This window comes from Phocoena sinus, chromosome 6 (assembly GCF_008692025.1).
Source record: "Phocoena sinus isolate mPhoSin1 chromosome 6, mPhoSin1.pri, whole genome shotgun sequence".
NCBI classification, from domain to species: domain Eukaryota; kingdom Metazoa; phylum Chordata; class Mammalia; order Artiodactyla; family Phocoenidae; genus Phocoena; species Phocoena sinus.
Window position 1 is genome coordinate 73830124 of NC_045768.1, and position 24464 is coordinate 73854587.

Here is a 24464-nt window from a genome sequence, read left to right on the forward strand (position 1 = left end):
ACAAGGTGATTTAAAATATTTTATTGAAACCCAGAGTGAATTTCGTGGCTATGGTTGAACATGTTTTGAATAGAACAATCAAATCAAATGAGCACTACTTGCTTCAGCTGACACAGAGAGAAGCTCTGTGTTTTCAGAAGTTACAATTAAGTTAGGTTTTCTGCTGTGTTATGAAGGTTTAACCACAAATTTCATCTACAAATATGGAATTGGTTACAGTTTAGCTGTCCTTTCTGATGTTTTCTAGATGGGATTCTCACACATTCGACTTGGACGTGAAATTGTTTTAAATTTATACCCAAATTTCTGTCATCCTTCTGCATTTTGCTGAAAGGTTGTTTAAACTTTGTTTACTGTTGATTCAGGTTTTTCTTTTAAATGTAACCTACCTTATTTATTTATTCCCCAAACCCTCATTTATTTAGTTTGTATAGACTTCAGAATCAGAGTTTCTGTAAATGAAGTGTTTTCAGAGGTCTTCAATCTTTTTGAAATGAAATCTATAATTTTTGTGCTTCACAAAATGGCTGCTTCTGCTGCTTTTTTTTTTTTTTGGCAAGAAATCACACAGTTGTCATATTGTGACGACTCATTGAATTACTCCAGAGAAAAGTGTGGTTCTTAAAGGATTTTCGGCTTGATTTTTTTAAGATATATGCCACAGCAATTCCCTCATTTAATGATAACTAAATGATTTGAGTCAGTGAGCTGTTACACAGTTTAGTAGAAAGAGAAGAGCTGTGCATTGCTGGAATGAGGTGTTTGCGAGATGCAGCCCTTCTGATCTATGTGATAATTTTCTTCTAAATATAGTGATCAGTAGCTATTAAATAAATATATCAAGTAAAGACATATTAAAAACACTCCCAGATAATGGCAAACAAATCTTATTAGATGGAATGTTACAATATTGCAGAAAATGTGGCTGTAATCTAAGAGCCTATAAAGGTTTTTGACTCACTGACCAAATACGCCTTACTTATGTAGAGTTTAATCAAGGCCTGTTTAGAAGACAGTTAACCATACTTAATGCTTTTTGTGTTGTCCACAACATAAAAGCAGTCCCAAGATATCAAATAACTATTATGTCATTTTCATCAGGTCAGTGAAGATGGGGGTTCATATTCTCTTGGGTATCCATTTAAACGTTCTCCAGAGGGGCAAGTAAACATTGAGATTTCAGTCTGAAATGTCTAATCCCAAGTATGTTCTAAGAACTGTTAAATTTTCATGACAGGAGATCACTTCTTTTTTCTTCCATTGATCAATTACCATTTCAGGGAAGTGCTCAGCTATGAGGCCTCAGGCAGACACTTTCAAAGAGGGGGAAAGATTCTAATTTCATTTGCTTCCAAGTTTTTTGGGCATTCACATTTTACCCTATGTTTAATATTATGACTCCTTTTATCACCTTAGTTGCAAATTTTTGTCCTGCATAATATGAAAAAAAATTCATAAACAGTATTCCCAGAAGTCCATATAATAATTATGATATCAGAAACTTTGTGACATAATTTCTGCTTTATTTATTCTTGATAACAGACTGCAAAACAATTGCATTATTTAAGACAGAAACAGAGACAGAGAGAACTGGAGAGGAGGGAAAAAGGAAGGAAGAAGAAAAAGGAAAAATCATAGAACAGCTGGAAATTTGAGGGGATTCACATAGCATTTCCACTGTTTAGCAATATGCAAGCATAATTGGATGATTAATTAATAAATTAAAAATGAATTGACAACCTTAAAGCGACATTGATAATGATGCAGTATTTTGCTATGTGGATTACTGTCTCCAATGTTCATTTGACTTTGAAATTCATCAACATGCCTTTCTTACACAGTTAAAATACAAGATGCAACAGAGAGTTTGCTCTACCATATTAATGAAGATGTTATATTTTATTGGGAATACATGAAAGAAAATATGTACTAAAAATATTAATATTTCCCATCACTTCACTTGCACAATAGATGTTTCTCTTTTCTAGAAGATATATCTATATAGAAAATAGTGGTATAAATTAAATGTTGGTAATTGGTAATATAAATTATTTATTGGTATAAAATTTTGAATATATATGCCATATATGTTCTCTCTATATAATTTTATCTATACTCTATATGTGTAATTCTATATAACTATATACTTATATATTTATATTTAGAGGTCTTGATTATATGGGATTATATATACCTCTTCAGTAAGAGATGCCCTAATGTGCGGAGCCCTCTCCAAGGTGTATACATAGGATACCATTCTTTTAACTATTAGCTTGTTTATTTAATTTTTATTTGTTATTGTTTTTATCATCTTTTGAGAGGAAAATATTAAATTAAATCATTATAATATTCTACAATAAATTAATATGGTTTCTCTTAAATTCAGTTTTGTGTTGGATTTCGGTATTTTTATAAGGAATGCCTAAGCCCAGCTGTTCTGTGCAGTACCACTGTTTTGTCACAAACACATTTCTTAAGAGGGAATCATAGTCATTCCTGCACAGTAGACCTTCCCATTGTGAGAAGAGAAGGTACAGTCACTTGTCATTTTATAGGAAAAAATGGAGCTGTTACAACATATGCCAAATGGGTAGTGTTTATAGCAGGGTTGAAGTAAGGTGTTCGGAGAAACAGTTCCAGCAGTATAGGACAACATTATCTCTTGCAAAAGCATGTGCAATTTTTAAAAGAAGAGATTGGGGAGATGATAATCTTCTGTCTGAACCTCAGAACTATCTGTGTTAGAGTTTTGTTGTTGTTGCTGATTGTTGTTGTTTCATTTTGTTTATTTAAGAATCAAGTTACCAGATAAATCACTAAGCCAGGAATGAATTTAAAATTAGGATCACTGAAGTTTTCTCATACCAATAAAATCCCTCCGGGCAACCCCTGATAATAACTGTATCTAGTTTATAAAATACACTGACTAAGATAAAACATGTTGGAAAAAAATTCTAAAAAGTAGACTTAGAATAATAAATATTGATGATACTAAGCTTCCTCATTATCCCTTTATTTTAATATGATAGATAACCGCTTTATCTTTTTTCCAAGTTTATCTTAATACAAAAACAAACACATTTTCGTATGATAAAGAGTGTCTGGGACATTTGAATGCTTCTTTGTAAACATACACTGATTTGTAATAACCATTGTGGTATAATTAATTCAAAAGGCTAATGACCTCATAGAAGATGCAGTTTTACTCTTGAAATTATAATGGATGCCGCATAACATACCACTCAAACAACCTTCCTGTTTCTCTCTTTACTTGTTAGACTATAGGGATTACAAACACATTCTTGTGGTTCAGTTGCATCCAGTTAGGCTTGTTAACAGGAAAGTCTTTTCAACTCAGGTATGAGGAGAGAAGTTGCAATTTCTAACCACAGAATGTCTTTTTAGTAGGAAAAGATGTATCTTAAAGTCAGAAGAGGCTTTAAAAAGGCAAGAGAAGCTTTGGAGAGTGTCCAGCGGCATCTCAAGGGAGAAACTGAATAGGATGGGAACCAAGTTATGTTGGATTCAGGAGGTATAGGCTTTCTCTGATACACTGTTAACTCCCTGTTCTGTTGTTATATCACATGGCCTCAGAGCCTTTCAGTTTGGTTTCCTTTGAAAATTTCTTTAGACTCAAATGCCATTCTTCCTCCTTCACCTTTATTTCCAGCAGAAGATTAAAATAAATAGAGGTGAGCAAGTCTAGAAAGCGTTGCAGAGTTTGTGTTTCTATTTTAGCGGGAATAGCTTTTCTGCAAGACTGTAATAAAAAGAACTGCAATATGTATTCTTCTGAAACTCCCTTCGGATACCTTCCACCTCTGCCCTAGTAAGTGAAGCCCTCTCCAAAGGTCTCTTCCTTGGCTATCCAGGGATCCTCCCTTTGGCTTCTCTCCAATTATTCTTGCAATTATCATTTTGATTCTACTTGGACTGAATGCTCTCTCTACCTGTCCTTTAAGGCTCTTACAGTCTAGTTTGGACTTGCCCAGACATGGCTCACAATTCAACAATGAGTGGAACCAATACTTACTGAGCCTAAAGGTTCTTATATTAGAGCTGTGTCCTTGTTCTGAGAACATTGTACAAAATCTTTAAAACATTATTTAAGGATTTTTTGAGCTGTGTGTATGAAATTATAATGATCACCTTGAGGGAGAAAGTTTCAATTTTTTAAAGATGGAAAACATAATTTGTTTCCCTCTACTTTTTTACCATCCCTGCACTACTTCACACCCATTTCGAAATGACCTCACCTTAATTTGCTTCCCAACTTTATTGGGCAAACTACGATCATCATATTTATTTAAATATTTATGTATTTTTGCTTAGTTCATTAGAAGTCCCTCAAATTTGAGGAGGCTATATTCCCATCCTCTAACTGAGTGTATGACAAATACTGGCTACTCAATAATGTTTGCTTAAAAAATGAAATAAGAGGACAAGAATATCGTTGTACCTTTCAAGACGAGAATTACTTAATATTTTATTTCTCTTATTTATATATATTTTTCTTGAGGCTTCCTTAAAAAGTATTTGCTTGGTCATGTTGGAGTCTTTGTATCACAGGTAGGGAGATGCCTGCAATTTAATTTTAATAACTGATTATTTTCTAACCTTCATGTAGTGACCCAAGTGCCTCACACTTTTTTAGGGACCTAGAATATTGATCTTTTTCATTTCTTAGAATTATCTTTTTCTTTCTTTTTTGTGTGTGTTGTCTTTCATTTTAATTGGTGTTGACTCACTTGTATTTTTTTCTTTCTTTATCCCTTGGCTTCTTTTTTTTTATCGCTTGGTTTCTATTTCTTTATCACTTGGTTTCTGTTTGTTTTTTGGATTTATATACAAATGTATTTTTATGTTATTTTTTACTGAGATATAATTGACAAAATTGTAGGATATTTATAGTGTACATTGTGATGATTTGATATATGTATACATTGTGAAAGGATTCCCACCACCGAGTTAATTAGCACATTCATCACCTCACATATTTACTTTTTTGTGTGTGAGAACATTTAAATTCTACTCTCTTAGCAAATTTCAGTTATACATTGAAATATAGTGTTATCAGATACAGTCACCATGTTATACATTAGAGTCTTAGACTTTATTCGTCTAATAACTGAAAAATTTTACCCTTTTCCCAGTCTCTCCCTATTTTTCCCACCCTCAGCTCCTGGCAACTAATTTTTTGCTCTCTGGTTCCATGAGTTCTACTCTTTTTTTTTTTTTTTTTTTTTTAATTTCATGTATAAGTGATACCGTGCAGTGTTTGTCTTTCTCTGTCTGGTCTGTTTCACTTAGCGTTATACCTTAGGTTCATTTATATTGTTATAAATGGCAGAATATCCTTCTTTTCAAGCTGAATAATATTCTCTTATGTATATATACTGCATTTTCTTTATCCATTCATTGGTATTTTTATTGTTTCTCCACAAGCGGTGGTGCTGATACCTAAAATAACATTTAAGAATGTGCAGAAGGGTTTCTGATTGTCACGATGTCTGGGAACGTTAGTGGAATTCAGATCCGAAAGTCCCAGTTATAATGCACATCCTGTACTATGTGTAACTCTCTTGCACAATGAAGAATACACTCCCCTAAAATGTCAAGAGCATCCCCACTGAAAAATTCTACAGGATCTTAAGATGGAAATCAACATTTATTGGATGTCTGTATTGTGAAAGTCCTTGTGTTTGAGCTGCAGAGATGGAGGAGGACTGGGGCAGATGCACAGAGGTTTAAAGTGCTACTTCTTTTCCCATGGGAGTTTAAAATCCAATTAGGAGATTACAAAGGACAAGGAAGCTAGAAATATGAAAATGCGTATGTTCAGATTGTTTCCCATTACTTACCATCGCCTAGCTCACTCCACATTCATAACCCACCTTATCCAATGAATCAGTGTAAGTGACGTGTTAAAGGTATGTAGGTAGCAAGGAGCACATGTTTCGAGGGACATCAAGTAGACCACTAAGGTTTTAGAGGTTTTATTCATTTTATGGGAGAATTCCACTTTTTGTATTGCTCTGCTGATCGCAAACAAGAATCCTTTCAGAGATATTAGGCAGTACGTGGCTGACACTGGGAAATATGAGAATAGGGGATTGGTCTGGCATGACTTCCTGGATTATCAATTTTACTGGACAGTGAGTTTATAAAATTTTATGTTAGAATATACATTGTTACCAATTGTATTTCAAAATTTATATGAGTTGTAGACCTAAAGCAGGTGACCCTGAAGATGTTTAATTCTTCTAACACGCTGCTGTAAGTTATATTCTTAGCCTCAGGGTTGTATATATACATGTTTGTTTTTCTCTATTATAAGGGACATGAGTGGAAAATTTTAAGAACACTAGAGTTAGTTGATGGCCTTCTAATCAAGTAATTCATTGCCAAAAAAAGTCTACATCCAAGACCAGAAGAATGGTACAATGAGTAGCAATAAGCCCTTTTAATATTTGTCAACACAGGACTTCCGTGGTGGCGCAGTGGTTGTGAGTCCGCCTGCCGATGCAGGGGACACGGGTTCGTGCCCCGGTCCGGGAAAATCCCACATGCCGCGGAGCGGCTGGGCCCGTGAGCCATGGCCGCTGAACCTGCCCGTCCGGAGCCTGTGCTCCGCAAGGGAGAGGCCGCAACAGTGAGAGGCCCGCGTACCGAAAAGAAAAGAAAAAAAAAATGTGTCAACACAGTCCTCAGCTCTTTTCCATTATGTAGAATCGCTATGCTCACCGAGGAAGTGCTGATAAGTGGGTTAGAAAAAGAGACGAGGTTGAGCTATCTGTCTGAGATTTCTAGGCCCTCCCTGATAAATCAGGAAAGCTTTCAAACAGACAATATGCTCAGTCCCCAAAATCACTTTTCCGAAGGAAATAGGCTTTCTTTCTGTTACAGAAACAAACTTGAAAATAGCTGTATTACTGACATCCATGAGCTTGGAAGTGCTGAAATCATAAATAGCTTCAGCAGTGAAAGACTCCTGGAGAGATTGATGAGACAATGTGGGTTGCCTACTACCTGTATATCGCTTAGGCGATCCCAATAAGAAACTATAGATGAATTGCAAATGAATACTTAATGGCTGCTGATTGAAAAATGATGAATAAAACTGACAATTAGTCAGGTAGTATTGATGAGTAAGGCACCAAAAGTAATTGTCTACTAAGATTTATCTTTCATAAATGCTACCATAATTTGCCTAAAGAGACAGAGAAGGCATCAAGGATTTGAAGGGAGGAGGGATCTGCCAGTTTTTGCTTATCATGAATAATTTTACATTGCTATTACTATGAATTTGCCTCTTTTGTTATCTCTAGAGTGAAAATAACACCTTCATTGCAAGGTTTTTGTGAGAAATAAATGAAAGAAGCAAATACCAGCATAATGTACTGACAAAGTAAATGCAAAATAAGCATGAGCTGTTGTTATTAAGCAAGGACAGTCTGCAACGCTTTCTCTTTATTATTCTTTAGGAAAGAACACGATCAGCCTGTTTCTATTATCAGTTCTGATTCCGCTTGTCTAGAGTTCCTGTATTTCTTCCTACGCTGAGCCTCAATAAGAAGTTGTTTATTTATCAAGATTACTTAAATTAGGACCTTTGCAGGCTGCAATTACACACTGAAATGTGTAATTCAGTGTTTTTATTTTCTCTGTGTACCCACTTTATGCTTTGCAAATGTGAATATATTTGCAAAAGGTATCATTTAACAGATATTTTTCAATGACCTATTGTGATTCAGGTACTATATTAGTCACTGGGAAGGTAACATGAGTTGAGGAAAAAAGGCACATAAAAGCTAAAAGAGAATTTTTAAATGCTATAGCAACTGTAAGAAATATGCACAATATGTTTGGGAGCAAAGCATAGCAGCACCTATCTCAGCTTACACGTCTATGTGGGATGGGAAGGGTGCAGTTTGCAGAGTAGGTTTTTTTTGGAGAAACTGCATCTTAAGGGTAAAAAGGATTTAGAGTAGAGGAAAGAAAACCACTTAATCTTGGGCTAGTCTGCTGGAGCTGTTTTACTTTTCAGTATTGCCAAATCCTACTATTTCTTTCTCATTATCTGCTATCAGGAATACCAACAAATAGGTTATCTTCTTTACAATGAGGCTTATGTATAACTCCTGTTAGGCAGGTTAAATGTTATCAAATTGACCTAGGAAGTGATGCAAACTGTGCAGTCTCATCAATCACCTGGAGTAGAGACAGGTTCCCCTAAATCTGAAGAAGGGAATTTAAAAGCGAGAGACTCAGATAGGAAGTAGAAATAAAATGCTTGGCTTTTCTTGGTCTTGTCTATGATGGATACTTTTTGGGGGGAATGGGATGGTGAGAATCTAAACCCTTTTTCTGTATTTGGAGGGTTTACCACCTTATGAGTTTTTCCAGATGGCAGAGCCTGCTTACTATTATAAACATTAAAAACAACAAGTGTTTGTTTGCTTATCTTCCTTTGCAACCAAGGCATGGGCAGGGCATATGATCTCGACATTGCCCATCAGATACACTATCCCAAAGTTGAAATAAGATGGTAATGCAAAGGCGCAGATTCTGTGGAGAATCCTTCCTGACAGCAGGTGGCAGCAACAGTGGCAGTGCCGTCTAGTTTGGTGGTGACTGTGACTATGAAAACAGTGACATTTAATGTTCAGCAGCAGAGGTTGCGGTTACTACAGATGTTGCCATGACTACCACATAGACGTACCTGAATTCCTGCCCATGTCTCATGTTTTACTCATCAACTTTTCCAGCAATCCTGTATGCTTCCTAAAATTCTTTCAGTCAATGTAATTTATGCTTAAGGAGAAGAATAGTTTATATTGTTTGAAAATAAGGACCAGAAATGATTTAAAATAAGAGAGTCTTGGAAAGTCTCTATAACTTGGTAACTTCCACATACAACTATGCCAGGTATGGAAGGGAGTGGCCCTGACAAGGTCTGCAGACTTGTGCCAGCTATTTATGACTGTCACACACATCTTTGGGACTTTGTAAACTGTCTCTTTTTAGACTTATTCTCTGAGTTAATGTCGATGTTGCTAACATTAGCTTTTAATAGATCTTTTTAAAGCTTCTATTCTACCACATTTGTCCTAAAGAGGACCCAAGAATAATTTATAAACATATTTGACCAATTAAATGTTTGCTTCTGCCAGCCTTCGTAATGGGAGCAATGGGAATTAGAATGCCAGAGTGACTAGCTACCACAGTTAATATTTATTGAATGTCTACTATTTGTGAAGTGCTATGTTAAATGAATTACTATCATTTAATACTTAGTTAACCCTATGAAGAAGGAACTACTATATTCATCTTATAGGTGATGAAACTGAAAATTGGACATTTGAAAATATGCCTAAAGCAAAACAGATATTAAGTGGAAGAGCCAGGATTTGAACCAAGGCTTCTGTCATCAGAATCTGAACTCTTGGACAGTATACTCACCGGGAAGTGTCAGGCTTTTCCGTAATCTTCACCAAAATGTTCAGATTTTGACCGATTGCATTTTGCCAGTGGAAAGGAAGTGAATTGCAAGTTTTATTTTTTTTCTAGCATTATTGAGATATAATGACGTATACATTGTGCAAGTTTAAGGTGTATAAAGTGATGATATGATACATAAATATCTCAAAATATTTACCACAATAAAGTTAGTTAACACATCTTCAACTCACATAATTGCCATTTTGTTGTTGCTCTGCTGAGAATATTGAAACTCTACTCTCACAGCAACTTTCAAGGATACAGTACAATATAAACTATAGTCACTGTGCTGTACATTAGTTCCCTGGAACTTATTCATCCTATAACTGAAAGTTTGTAACTTTTGATCAACTCCCCATTTCTCCTGCCTCTCAGTCCCTGGCAAGCACCATATTCTGTGCTCTGTTTCTGAGTTCGATGGTTTTAGATTCCACATATAAATGATAGCATACATTATTTGTCTTTCTCTGTCTGACTTGTTTCACTTAGCTTAATGCCTTCAAAGTCCATCCATGTTGTTGCAAATGGCAAGATTTCTTTCTTTTTCATGGCTGAATAATGTTCCATATTGTGTGTGTGTGTGTGTGTGTGTGTGTGTGTGTGTGTGTGTGTGTGTGTGTGTGACATTTTATTTATCAATTTGCCTTTCGGTGGACACTTAGGGTGTTTCCATATCTTGGCTGTTGTGAATAATGCTGCCATGAATATGGGAGTGCAGATATCTTTTCAAGTTAGTGTTTCCATTTCCTTTGGATATGGCAGATTTATTTGTAATTTCTTGAGGAACCTCCATACATTTTTCTGTAGTGGCTGCACCAGTTTATATTCCCACCAACAGTGCCCAGGTTTCCTTTTTCCTTGCATCTTCAATAGTATTTATTATTGCTTGTCTTTTTCATAATTGTTATTCTAACAGGTATGAGGTGATATCTCATTGTGGTTTTGATTTCCATTTCTCTGATAATTATTGGTGTTTAGCACCTTTTCGTGTACCTGTTGGTCACTTGTATGTCTTCTTTGCAAAAATGTCTATTCAGTTCCTCTGCCCATTTTTTTTTAATACATCTTTATTGGAGTATAATGTGTTAGTTTCTGTTGTACAACAAAGTGAATCAGCTATACTTATACATATATCCCCTCCCTCTTGAGCCTTCCTCCCACTCTCCCTATCCCACCCCTCTAGGTGGTCACAAAGCACCAAGTTGATCTCCCTGTGCTATGCAGCTGCTTCCCTCTAGCTGTCTATTTTACATTCGGTAGTGTATATATGTCAATGCTACTCTCACTTCACCCCAGCTTCCTCCCCACTGTATTCCAACCCCCCCATCCCCCCCATGTCCTCAAGTGCATTCTCTATGTCTACATCTTTATTCCTGCATTGCCACTAGGTTCATCAGTACCATTTTTGTTTTTTTGTGTTAGATTCCATATGTATGTGTTAGCATACAATATTTGTTTTTCTTTTCTGACTTACTTCACTCTGTATGACACTCTTGGATAAAGAAGATGTATGTGCCCTTTTTTTTTTTTTTTTTTTCGGTATGTGGGCCTCTCACTGTTGTGGCCTCTCCCGTTGTGGAGCACAGGCTCCAGATGCGCAGGCTCAGCGGCCATGGCTCACGGGCCCAGCTGCTCTGCGGCATGTGTGATCTTCCTGGACCGGGGCACGAACCTGTGTCCCCTGCAACCACTGCGCCACCAGGGAAGCCCAGATGTGCCCATTTTTAAATTGGATTGTTTGGGGTATTATTGCTGTTGAGTCACATGAGTGAGTTCCTTATGTATTTTAGATAATAACCCCTTATCAGATATATGATTTGCAAATATTTTTCCCCATTACATAGGTCACCTTTTATTTTATTGCTGGTTTCCTTTGCTGTGCAGGAATTTTTTTAGTTAGATGTATTCCCACTTTATTTATTTTTATTTTGTTGATTTTATTTTTGGTGTCAAAATCCAAAAAATCATAGGCAAGACTGACATCAAGAAGTTACCCTCTCAGGTTTTTTTTTGTAGGAATTTTATGGCTTGAGGTCTAAAATTTAAGTCTTAATTCACCTTGAGTTGATTGTTCTTGTGATTTTTTTGTGTATGGTGTAAGATAGTGATCAAGTTTCATTTCTTTTGCATATGGCTTTCCAGTTTTCCCAACACCTTTTATTAAAGAGACTATCCTTTCCCCATTGTATATTCTTGGTTCCTTTGTTATAAATTAATTGACTGCGTATGCATGGGTTTACTTCTGGGTTCTCACTTCTCTTCCATTGATCTATATGTGTGAGTTTCATTCCAGTACCACAGTGTTTTGATTACTATAGCTCTGTATTATAGTTTGAAATCAGAAGTATGGTGCTTCTAGCTTTGTTCTTTCTCAAAATTGCTTTGGCTATTTGGGGTCCTGGATGTTTCCATACAAATTTTAGGATTTTTTTTTTCTATTTCTGTGATAAGTGCCATTGGAATTTTGAGAGGGATTACATTGAATCTTTTGATGGCTTTGGGTAGTATGGACACTTTAACAATATTAACTCTTCTGATACATGAACGTGGGATATCTTTCCATTTATTTGTGTCTTCTTCAGTTTCCTTTGTTAATGTCTTCTAGTTTTTGATGTATAGGTCTTTCACTTCCTTAGTTAAACTTATCTCTAATTATTGTATTGTTTATGTTGTTGTAAAAGGGACTGCTTTCTTCATTTCTTTTTCAGATAGTTCATTCTTAGTATATAGAAATGCAGCTGATTTTTGTATGTTGAATTTTATCCCAAAACTTTACAGAATTTGTTTATTAGGTCTAAAGTTTTTTGGTGGAGTGTTTAGGATTTTCTGTATATGTGATCATGTCATCAGAAAACAGAGACAGTTTAGCTCAATATAATAAAGGCCACATAGGACAAGCTCACAGCTAAAATCATACTCAATGGTAAAAGGCTAAAAGCTTTTCCTCTAAGATCAAGCACAAGAAGAGTGTGTCACTCACTATTCCTTTTCAACATGAACCAGAAGTCCTAGCCAGAGCAATTAAATAGGCAAAAAAAAGAAATAAAAGGCATCCAAATTGGGAAGTTAGAATTGCAGTTTTTGAAGCCAAGATCAACTATTCTCAATTCCAGTGTGCACAAATAATTCCTAATCACGTTTTAAGTAATTTCTTTGGCATAGTCTCAGTGAAATAGAATGAAGGTTTAAGAGGATATTATTTTTAAAGTTTCTCCTTGCATAACATTGGTGGATTGATTGCTTAAAGTTTAACAAATTACTGTCAGTCCTTTTGAGATGCTATAGCAAAATACAATAGACTGGATAGCTTAGAAACGACAGAAATTTATTGGTCACAGTTCTGGAGGATGGAAAGTCCAAGATCAAGGCAACGGCACTGTCTCCTAGTGAGGGCTGTCCTCCTGGTTCATAGCAGGCACCTTGTTCTTGTGTCCTCACACGGTAGAAGGAGCTACAGATCTCTCTGCAGCCTCTTTGTAAAGGCAATAATCTCATTCATTACAGTTCCACCCTCATGCCGGAAGCACCTTCCAAAGGCCCCACCTACTGGTACTATCACATTGGGCATTTGGATTTCAACATATGAATTTGGGGGTGGGAGGGCATAAATATTCAGACTAATAATATCAAATACTGTAATACAATACTAATAATATACTAACAAATACTGATAATATCTCATGCTAAAAAAAAGTTGTGACCATAATAAATAGCTTATGAAAAGTGAGAGGGATAATTGGTTGAAGATATTCTCATATGTCCTTTCTATGAATCTACTCTATGCAGAAGGTATAATGAAGGGGGATTTTCACCATCCAAGAAGATTCTAATCTAGCCCCTTAGTCAATTTATTCATTCTTTCACAGGAAATTATATAGTAACCAAGTATTATTTTCATGGAAATTTAGACAAAGATAAAAATATTGAATAATGAACGGTAAGAGATACAAGGTACTGTAACAAAAATATATACTTTTAAAATTAGAAACACCATTTGTCAACCACTGGTAACATACAGAATATGCAGAAAGTCTGGACTTTTTGATGAAATAACCTCTATGACCTGCTGATATTGAAGAACTGTCAGGAGCCAGTGGGATGGTAACTGAGAAAAATATCACAATACAGATGGACTCTTACAGTGATTTTCTTAAGGGGATACTAAAATATTGGGATCGAGGGACTTGAACAGATCTCAAAGGAATATCAGTCTCTCAATGTGAACAGGCCTCTCTTTCATACACTTAGAAATATTAAACTCTGTGATAAATAAAATAATAACCCATAAGACAGTTCTCTGTTTGACCTCTGAGAAGACATATCAGTGTGGCCCTCAGGGTAAATGATGTTTAAAAAAAACTTTAATACTAGTTTCACTTTACTGCAAGTTATTGATGTATATTCAGACAGTGTAAGAAAAAGATAGTAGGTGGTTTAAGCTATGACTGTTAACAGTGTAAGACAATGACAGCTCGTATAGTGGTTTGCTAAAGAGATTGTTTTAAAACCTCATCCCCGGTGTTAGGTGCTACCTCAATATAAAGAAATATAAAGACAATTCTCCGGTTTCTAAGATTATAAAGAAATATAAAGACAATTCTCCAGTTTCTCAGATTAATGTCTTGTTGAATAGCTACTACAAAAAATGCTAACTTGGAAAGATGGGAAGCAGATGGCCAACATGTTCATCAGACTTTTTTAAGGGAAAAATATTTGTGGATATGATCATCAAGATTTAAGCTCAAATCTACCCAATTTATTGAGTACCTGTTATGGACAAGAGGCTGTGCTAGGTACTTAAACTTACATATGTATTTATTTAAACCTCACAAGGTATACATTTATTCATATGCATCAAAGTTGATCATTAACACAGTATAGACTTAACCTTGGTTCTTTATTTTGACATTAATAGGCAAGTTGGTATGAAGAACAATAAACTTGGTTGAGGAAGAAACAAAATCTATACTTTGAAATGTCAACCAAGTAGTTTATTAAAGAGTTAAATTAAAATACAACTAAACATGTGACAGACAATGCATAATAATTTTAGGGTTAACTATAAACCATTTCTTACCATTCTGCCATTTCTGCACTTAATTGATGTTGCAGAAATTTGTGCATAGCAGGCCATGTTGGAGGGATGACCCTTGTTAAATGTGCATGCACTCAGCCAGTGCCAAAAGCCATATGCCCTCTGCAGGTGAATGCCTTCTGAAAGTGCCCTCTACTTTCTATCATGGCTTAGAGGGGTGAGGGGCATTTTCTCACCTGAATATTTCTAGGAAGTGTTCTCAATTTATTCAAAGGGTTATTTCTCAATGTTGGTTTTGTATACTTGCAATTGTGTACTAACTACAGCAAAAGGGCTTTTTTTGCTTAATCCCTTTCATGCCAGCTGCATTTGAGTGACAACAGCAGTTGCTAATGTATCGTCTCAAAGGTTGTCATTTTAGGTACTTCAAAAAGATAAGAAGTTCTTGTGGGTAGGGAGAACAGACAATTTAGTTGTTGTGGAAAGGGTGGCAGAATTTGTTTGCAAATAGCAATTAAGGAAATGGCTTGAGTGAGTATGGATGGGAATAGATATTGTAAGTTTCTGGTCCTTAAAAAAAAAATCATCACTTCACTTAGGTCTCACCTAGCTCAAACATTCCGTTGGACATGGTTTTTGAGGTCTGTGAAAGAGATCGACACTGTTTCACTTATCCATCCTCATTCCCCATATAGGAAGATATTCTCCTTCCAATAAATCTAAGGAGGTTTGGCAACATTTTCCAGTTGTGGTGGGTAAAATAGGGACTCCATGAGTCACACAGTGCAGTATACCAGAAGGAGAAAAATTTGTCTGGCTGTCTAAACTTACTTTTGTCCTTAACAAAGAGGACCCTTTCTCACTAAGGCAGTGTCTCAACATTTGCAGGTCTGGCAGAATGATGGCACAATCTCTGATTTAAAACAAAAATTGAATTCGTTACCAACATCTAAAAGTCAGTGGCTTCTATTTGAAAAAAAAATAGTGATGTCTGACTTCTTTAGAAAAATTGGATAGTATAGTAAGACTTAGCTGTTATTGCTACATGGTACCATATCCAAATCTCTCTGTACTTTTTATTGTCTTCCCAACACGGAAGCATTTTGGTCAGCTCCCATTTATCATTGTATTCACACTGCTTTTCTTTATGGTAGAAGTTAGAAGAAAATAAAATATATATTGTACCCATGCCTCTATTAAGTGTGGGGAAATTAAAGATAGACATAGAAGGCTATAATTTACCCTGGCTGTGGTAGTTGATTTTGTGACTTTTGTAAAAAGTCATTATTGTGTTTGTGTGTGTGTTATGGGTGTATATGCATATCTATATATCTATATCTAGCCTTTCACTATAGTCACCTCAAGGGCTGGAACTGGTTTTGATTTTTGTTTTTCATTTTTGTTGTTTCCGTGTCTGTTATAAATTAGGAATACAATTTAGTGAGTAAATACTTAACGATTGTGAAATTAGATCAGGATGTAATGATCTTAAGGGAGTTCTTACCTAAATTTCAGTAAACTGTTTTCTACTGACTTGAGGACTTGTTCCAACTAGACATTAAATATTTCTCCTTGGGATAGTTACTGGCAGAACATTACTATATTTAATATTTTTACTTTCTCTTTCATAGTCTCTGTTATCAACGTGTTTTATGGCAAACCACTTGTTTAAAAGAAGGGAAACTGCTCAAGGAACCTGAACAGTATGGAGCTAGACAGAGATGAAACATGGTGATGAATAACAACTTAGCCCATCGTTAGGGTAAGGGACAGGGACAGGGTAGAAGGGACAGGGTAAAAGGAGGTCACTAGGAGACACAGTGTCAGTTAAGAAAATCAGAGTCCAGAAAGGAAGAAAAAATATTGGGAAATAGGATTTATAGTTGTTTTCCAAGAGGCAAGGCCCTAGGAACAGTTTTAAGGTCTAATTTTGCCTTTATTTCTTTGGTCTAGGGTTGCTTGTAACTGTGCCACATGTATGAATACAGAATCTTAAGGGCACTACTCTAATCTATTCCTAATCTAGGAAATTAAATGTAGATGAATTTAAGTCATATTTTCTAGTGATATACCTTGATTAGACTTGTATGGAAATCATATTTCCTTGACTGAATTTATGTAAAACACCGATTTTTATTATTAGAGTGGAAGATACTCCGATTTAATCAAGCACATATTTAGTAACTTTTTTAAATGGTAATGGTCTACAAAAAACTAATATTACCCATATTATTATTAAATAAAAGGTAAATAATTATTAATTATATTAATAAGAATAATTTCTTCATGTTTCTCCACATATTCATGGAATATGTTGTTGTAAACTGTGTTTTCATTATTTACCTTATTTAATAATGCTTAACATTAATTTCAGAAAAAAAAGTGAGTATTATTTGGATGAACTCGTGTTAAGGAGAAGAAAAAAGTTCTGCCCTAGGGCATAGTGATATGCACATTACTTTTCAAGATTTGCAGTAAAGAAATGAGCTTGTTTTAAAATACAAGGTAAGGACACAGAATTCTGTGATGTTTTGCAGTTCCTTTACTGCAGCTCTCATTCACACATGTTATGGTGCCTTCACTTGATTAATGTCCTCCTTTCATAGGACTGATAGAGACCTCAAGCAGACAGTGAAAAATACAAACAAAAACATTCACTGAAACAAAGCAACACGTTTAGAAACACCACAATAGAATTTTCACAAAAAAGAGCCTATGCAAATAAATAACTTGTACATCCATATATAAGGCTTCTTAAACAAATTACATATTTATGACAGTTAATTATGGAAAATTCTATATCTTACAGATCAATGGCAAAATGGGAGCTTAGCTAAGAACTGTGGGAAGGTTACCTTGTAGTATTTGTGAGCCTTCAGAGAGTAGGCATTAAACTAAATCCATTAAACAAGTTTCTAGTTAGGCACCTGGGATCTGGGGCTGTAAATGTATACAGTGGTTTCTTTAGCTATATGAGTTCTTTGCACATACTGTCTATATTGGACAGAAATTCCCCCTGAGGTTAGAGATCTCAAGTTTCTTATAATGCACCTTAAAACGGTCACTGTCCTTTTGCAAAAATAAATAATTTTGAAAGAATCATTTGTAATCCATAGTTTCAAAGACAAATCATGGTGCTAAAATGTTTCTGCCTTTATATTTCTTTGAGTGCAGAACTAATATTTACCGTCAGTTTCTGTGACTTGCTTCGCTCAGAAAACAGCTTGACATGGATGATCTTATATTTCCTCATTCTTTATGCTTGTATCTCATCTGAAAAATTAAGGAGACCATAGCATGTTCATGGAGGTTCTCTTCATGTCCAGAAGGCCAGTAGGCAATGCTTCCCTTGTCCTCAGTTAATAAGAATTGAATTGGATTATGTTTATCAATACATCTGCAACCAAACTCTATGAGGATAAAATACATATGTTATATGGCTATAAATATACATGTGTATCTATAGGAACAAATATGTAACTATATATGTTATACCTACCTATAAATAATATATATTTTAAGCGTCCAGACATTGGCCAAATTGCTGTAAATTTGTGTTAAATTATTTTATATGATGAATTTAAATATATATAGTATATAACTGATATAATTATTATATATAAATTATACATGTGTAAATATTTTAAATAATTATATATAATAATTATTATTTAGGGATGTATGGGTTAATAATGAGTCTCCCTGGAAGCTTCAGGTGTTTACTGAACATAAAAGACTATTAAATACCCCAAAGATAAAATCTTCCAATTCTTAAATGGTTGATTTGTTTGAAAATATATCTTTAATAGAAAATTACCTAAAATCTTGGACATAATTTTCTTCATCTGTTCAAATGATAATATCACACTTGTCAGAGAGTTACTGAAAGGATTAAATTATATTACCTATGTATAAAACTAGGCAAATTATCTTGTTTGGAGAAAAAAACTATAACAATAAAAGTTAAAGATGTCTTGAGGAATATGTACAAAACATTTGATTTATTTGTTGTGTTTAGAATGGACTTATCTCCTAACTATTTGAAACCATTGTTTTCAGTTAGTTTCCTGAAGTAAAATACCTGAAATTTTTGTTTTAAGCTAACTGTTAAATTTAAAAGAAAATTAAACATATATCCTAAACTTTATTCGATTACCACTTTTCCCTGAAATGATTAGTTATTAGATGGATGAGACTAAATCAGCTAGTCATATGTCCGTGGGCTTATTTTGTTCAATTTGTGCTGAAAAGTAATCAAGAAATTTTTATTTCACGTTTGTTCCTAGATGGGTGGACCCTACAATTATGTTGCTTTTAAAATCTATAGTATAATAGATGTTTTGTTAGCATATTAGTGTATTTTATAAATGTAATGTATTTTGATGTTGTTAAAATGTTACATTATCCATTGTATCTAATTACAAAAAGATTTGGCTCTTGCAAAATGTATGCATCCTTGTAGAGTATGATTAATGCCTGTTATTTCTAGGGGTGTAATTTTGGGAGCAATTTTCTATAAAACTGCTTAAACTGATACCTTATAAATCTGAAATCATTTGGCACAGTATTCATTTAACCAAATTACTGTGCTAATAGCAATTCCTCCTTCTAAATGGTTTTCAGAGTTAGTAGATACGTATGTGCCTCTCATCAGCCTCTAGTCTAATTTATGACTTGAGCAATGGTTGTCCTTCTCTGCACAGAGAAATAAAATACTGTTTATTTAACAATTCTTGGTACTGGCCTATCTCTGTGGCTCCAAAAGTTGCTAACATTGATTGAAACCTAATTTATAGGCAGTTTCTTCAAGGAGAAGAACCAGTTTTAAAGGTTAAGATTCAAGTCTTCTTTTAACCAACCAATGAAGTAAAATGGATAATTCACTTATTTTTCCATTAAAATTATTAAGAGCCTACTGTTTATAAGATAGTAACAGGTGAATTAAATTCAAGGGCATAAAGTTTAAAACTCTTTCTTTAAGCAAACTAGATTGGGGGGAGTCTCTTGCAGGATGGCAAGTCTCTTGCAGGATGGAAAAAAAGATTTATGAATGCTCGAGCTATGGAAATTAAGGAATTGTTGATAGAGGAAAGGGCATTAAAACCATGTTTCTAAACAAAGCCTTAGGGCTGAGAAAGTTTAGGGTTTGTTTAAAGTTGCTGATTTGAGATTTGTGTGGTGCTCAAAGAAAGAGAAGGGAAGACATGTAATATGTCAGTAGGGGCAGAATACAGCAGGTGCTATTAAAAAATTGGGGGCTAAGAATATTGTTCGGCAACTAGTGGCTTAACACAGAAGAGTGTGAGTAGCAGAAGAACACGAATAGAGGCAAGCTTTAGGAAACCATACCTTGGTATATACAGAATAATGTGGAATAGAGAAAAATAGAAATGTGAAGGGATTGAAATAGGATAATGGCACTAAGAATAGGAAAATATTTTCAAGAGAAACTCAGAAGAATTGATAGGACTTAGACTCAGAAAATAGAAGTAAATGAAAAGGAGAGTCAAATTTGATTTGATTTTGACAAATGTGACAAATTCGATTTTGAGGGTTTCCAGTCTTATTGATAGAGAGTAATATCATAGAAATAAACAGTTGTTAGGAGAAATATTTCAACCTGGCCAGATATGCTAATAGGAAATTGGGGAGAGGAAAAGTGAAACTTTTGAGAAATATCAGGATTGAAGGCAAACATTTGTGAGTGATTCTAATAGAGGAGGTGACATGGAGTCATGAGATTGCTTGAATTCCTTGAGGGAACTTGGAGAAACAAAATCAGTCTAGGAATAATTTATGGAAAAACATAACAGGTGTTTAGAAGAATAAAATGGAAAAGAAAATAAGGAAAATGAAGGCAGAGAATTAGGGCAGTGGAGAGAGAGCACATTTTCTCAAAAATAAAATGAAGAAAGAAGAGAGAGCATTGGTTCTGGGAAGTCACCAGAGTTGAGAGGAAGGGCCAGAGTGTTCCATCTCCTTGCATTCATAAACAAAAAGACTAAATTGCTGGGCGGAGAGAGGCCAGTCTCATTGAGAATCTCGTGAAAGTTTTGACTCTCCCTGGGAAAACATAAATGACCTGTACAAAAACTTTTACAGTTCATCTCAGATGACTGATGAATTTTGTAAAGTTCATTCAGGGACTGTAGGTTAAGACAACTTTGAAAATAAAGAAGTCTTCCATAACAACTTCAACAAATTTCAAGGATCAAGCATAGGTTAAGCTTATATGGTGAGTTATAGACCTCTCTTTTCAGATCCTATTCCGTTTGCAGTAACTTACCTTGTTTTTTTCCTCCTTATTTATGATTAATTTGAAGAATGACTATAAGGAAAGAAATGTTTATGAGGAGAATGGCTGGTAGTTCTAGTTTACAACCTGAATCCCAGGCAAACTTCATTCCTTAGCCAATAACTGCATGGTTAAAATAGATAGACGGAATTAAGACCACCATCTTAATGGAAACTGAGGGAAATACTGTATATAGTCCTCAAAACTGTTGGGATTTATACCTTTGACAACATTTAAAAAATAGACTCTGTGACTTTCCTTCCTGCTCAGCATTCTCCTCTTTTCAGGGAAAGCTTCTGAACTACCATCTTTAACAATACTTCTGTCTTAAGGCAGTTTCCAAAGAGTAAAACCCTGTGAGAAGGATTTGTGTACATCCAAATGATTTACTAAGGAAGTGCTTCCAAATGAAATCTGTAATGTAGTGAGAAAAGCAGACAAGAAGGGGAAGAAGCCATGAAGCTATTTCAGGCAAAGTTCCATACTCACCCTGATTCATAGGGGGACGCTGGACTATACATTAAACCTCAAAGTTTGTCCCAACTGGAGCAGGGAGTAGGACTGTAATACTGCTTCATCTGCATAGTCATTCATTGTTGAAAGGCTTGGGGAGCAGATAGTAAGCTCCAAGGCACTTAGAGATGCCATTCAATGCAGGCAAAGCATTTGCAGTAGTCCTTGAGCAGTGCTGGTGATATCATTGTAACGGTGGTAATAATATCCAAAAAATATTATACCTGGTAATATTCTTTGTTCTGAAATAAAGTTTGATATTAATATAGTCACTGTAGCTTTCTTTACCTGAGTGTAAGCCAGATAGACCTTTTTTCATCCTGTTACAATTAACCTGAATGTATCTTTGTATTTTAAATGCATTTCTTGTAAGGGACATATAGCTAAGTCTTGTGTTTTTTATTCAAGCTGGCAATCTACGTCTTTAGTTAGGGCATTTGAACTAATTGCTTTTAATATGATTATTGAGATGGTTAGGTTTAAATATATTATCTTGCTAAATGTTTATCTCTTATATCATCTGTTCTCTATTCCCTTTTTTACTCTTACTGCCTTCTTTTGGATTTTTTTAAGATTCCATTTATCTCCTCTGTTAGCTTAATAGCTGTAATTCTTTTTTTTTTTTTTTTGCGGTAGGCGGGCCTCTCACTGTTGTGGTCTCTCCCGTTGCGGAGCACAGGCTCCGGACGCGCAGGCTCAGCGGCCATGGCTCACGGGCCCAGCCGCTCCGCGGCATGTGGGATCTTCCCGGACCAGGGCACGAACCCATGTCCCCTGCATCGGCAGGCGGACTCCCAACCACTGCACCACCAGGGAAGCCCAATAGCTGTAATTCCTTGTATTGGTTTTTTAGCACTTGCTGTAGGAGTTTAGTCTAGATCTTTAATTCATTACAGTCTACTTTTAAATGATATAGTACTTCATTATAAGGTGAATTTTAATTTTTTGGGTGATAGATATATTTTCATTTCTATATTTGAGCCTTGCTTAGGGATGCAGGTTAGTTAGTTGCGAACAGTGTGATCCTTTTTGGGTCCTGATTTTTATTTTTATTTTTTGCGGTACGCGGGCCTCTCACTGCTGTGGCCTCTCCCGTTGCGGAGCACAGGCTCTGGACGAGCAGGCTCAGCGGCCATGGCTCACAGGCCTAGCGGCTCCATGGCATGTGGGATCTTCCCGGACTGTGGCACAAACCCGTGTCCCCTGGCACTGGCAGGCGGACTCTCAACCACTGCACCACCAGGGAAACCCTGGGTCCTGGTTTTTAAAATTTTGTGAGGTGGGATTGGAGCAGTATTAGTCCAGGCTTAATTATTCCTCACTGTGGAGGCAAGGTCTGTCTTTGGAAGGTTGTGGTTTTCATCTCGCTGTTGAGAAAAGGTACTATTTCTAGTCCCATGTGAGTGATGGACACTGTTTAATTTAAACCATTTGATAGGTTCTTTCCTGAAGAGTTTGTAAAATATTTATCTTTTAAATTAGTTGAGATTTGTTTTTGAAGTGTAATTGACCTATAATGCTATATTAGTTCCTATTACACAACATAGTGATTTGATATTTCTATACATTTCAAAATGGCCACCACAAGTCTGGTTACAATCTGTCACCACACTAAGATACTATATAACTATTGACTTTATTCCCTGCACTGTACATTTCATACCCATGACTCATTTATTTTGCAACTGGAAGTTTGTATCTCTTAATCTCCCTCACCTATGTCTCTCCTCCACCACACTCTCCCCTCTGGCAACCACCTGTTTGTTCTCTATGTATCTATGACTCTGTTTCTGTTTTGCTATGTCAGTTCATTTGTTTTTTAGAATCGACACATAAGTGAAATCATACAGTACTTGTCTTTCTCTCTCTGAGTTATTTCACTTAACGTGGATGGACCTAGCAGATATTATGCTGTCACAGATGACAAGATTTCATCCTTTCTTATGGCTGAGGAATATTCTATTGTATATATATGCCACATCTTCTTTATTCATTCATCTATTGATGGGCACTTAGATTGCTTCCATACCATGGCTATTGTAAATAATGCCATAATGAACATAGAGGTGCATATATCTTTACAATAATGTTTTCATTGTCTTTGGATAAATACCTAGGAGTGGAATTGATGGATCATATGGTAGTTCCAACAAACAAACAGACTCATAGAAAAAGAGATCAGATCTCTGGTTACCAGAGGTGGAGGGATAAGGGGGATTGGATGAAGGCAGTAAAAAGGTACAAACTTCTAGTTACAAGATAAATAAGCAGTATGGATTTAATATACAACATGATAAATATAATTGACACTGCGCTATGTTTCTTATGGAAGTGATGAAGAGAGTAAATCCAAAAAGTTCTCGTCACAAGGAAAAATATTTTTTTCTATTTCTTTAATTTTGTATTGTACAAGGTGATGAATGTTCACTAAACTTATCATGTTAATTATTTCATGATGTATGTGAGTCAGATTATTATACTGTACACCTTGTACACAGTACTATATATCAATTATATCTCAATAAAACTGCAAGGAAACAAAAAATTAGCTGAGATTTACAATACTTTATAGCATATATGTTCCATCTTGGTTAATGTTTCAAATGCATTTGAACAGTGATTAGATCCTACAGCCCATTGGCTGTAGTGTTCTATAAATGGCAGGTTAGTAGAGATGGTAGACAACAATATTCATATATTTTTTATCTTTTTTTTTTCTTTGAACACTTCCTGAGAAGGGTGTTAAGAACTACAACTGTGATTCTAAGCTTACCTCAATCTCCATTAGTTTGGTCAGTTTTTACTTGAAGCTCTGGTATTAGGTGTAAAAATAAAGGATTTTTTATCTTCTTGATGAATTGATCACTTTATTATCAAATTTCCCCCCTTAGACCTGTTAATACTTCATGTTTTGAACTCCATGTTCTTTGTGTCTGATATTAATATAGTCACACCAAATCAATATGCTTAATTGCATTTTGCCATCCTTTTACATTTAGCTACCTTTTTCTTTATATTTAATGCCCATCACTCATTGGCAGCACTGAGTTAGGGCTTGTTATTTAATTTATACTTGTATCTGTGTTTTAATTGGAGTATATAGTCCATTTACATTTAATA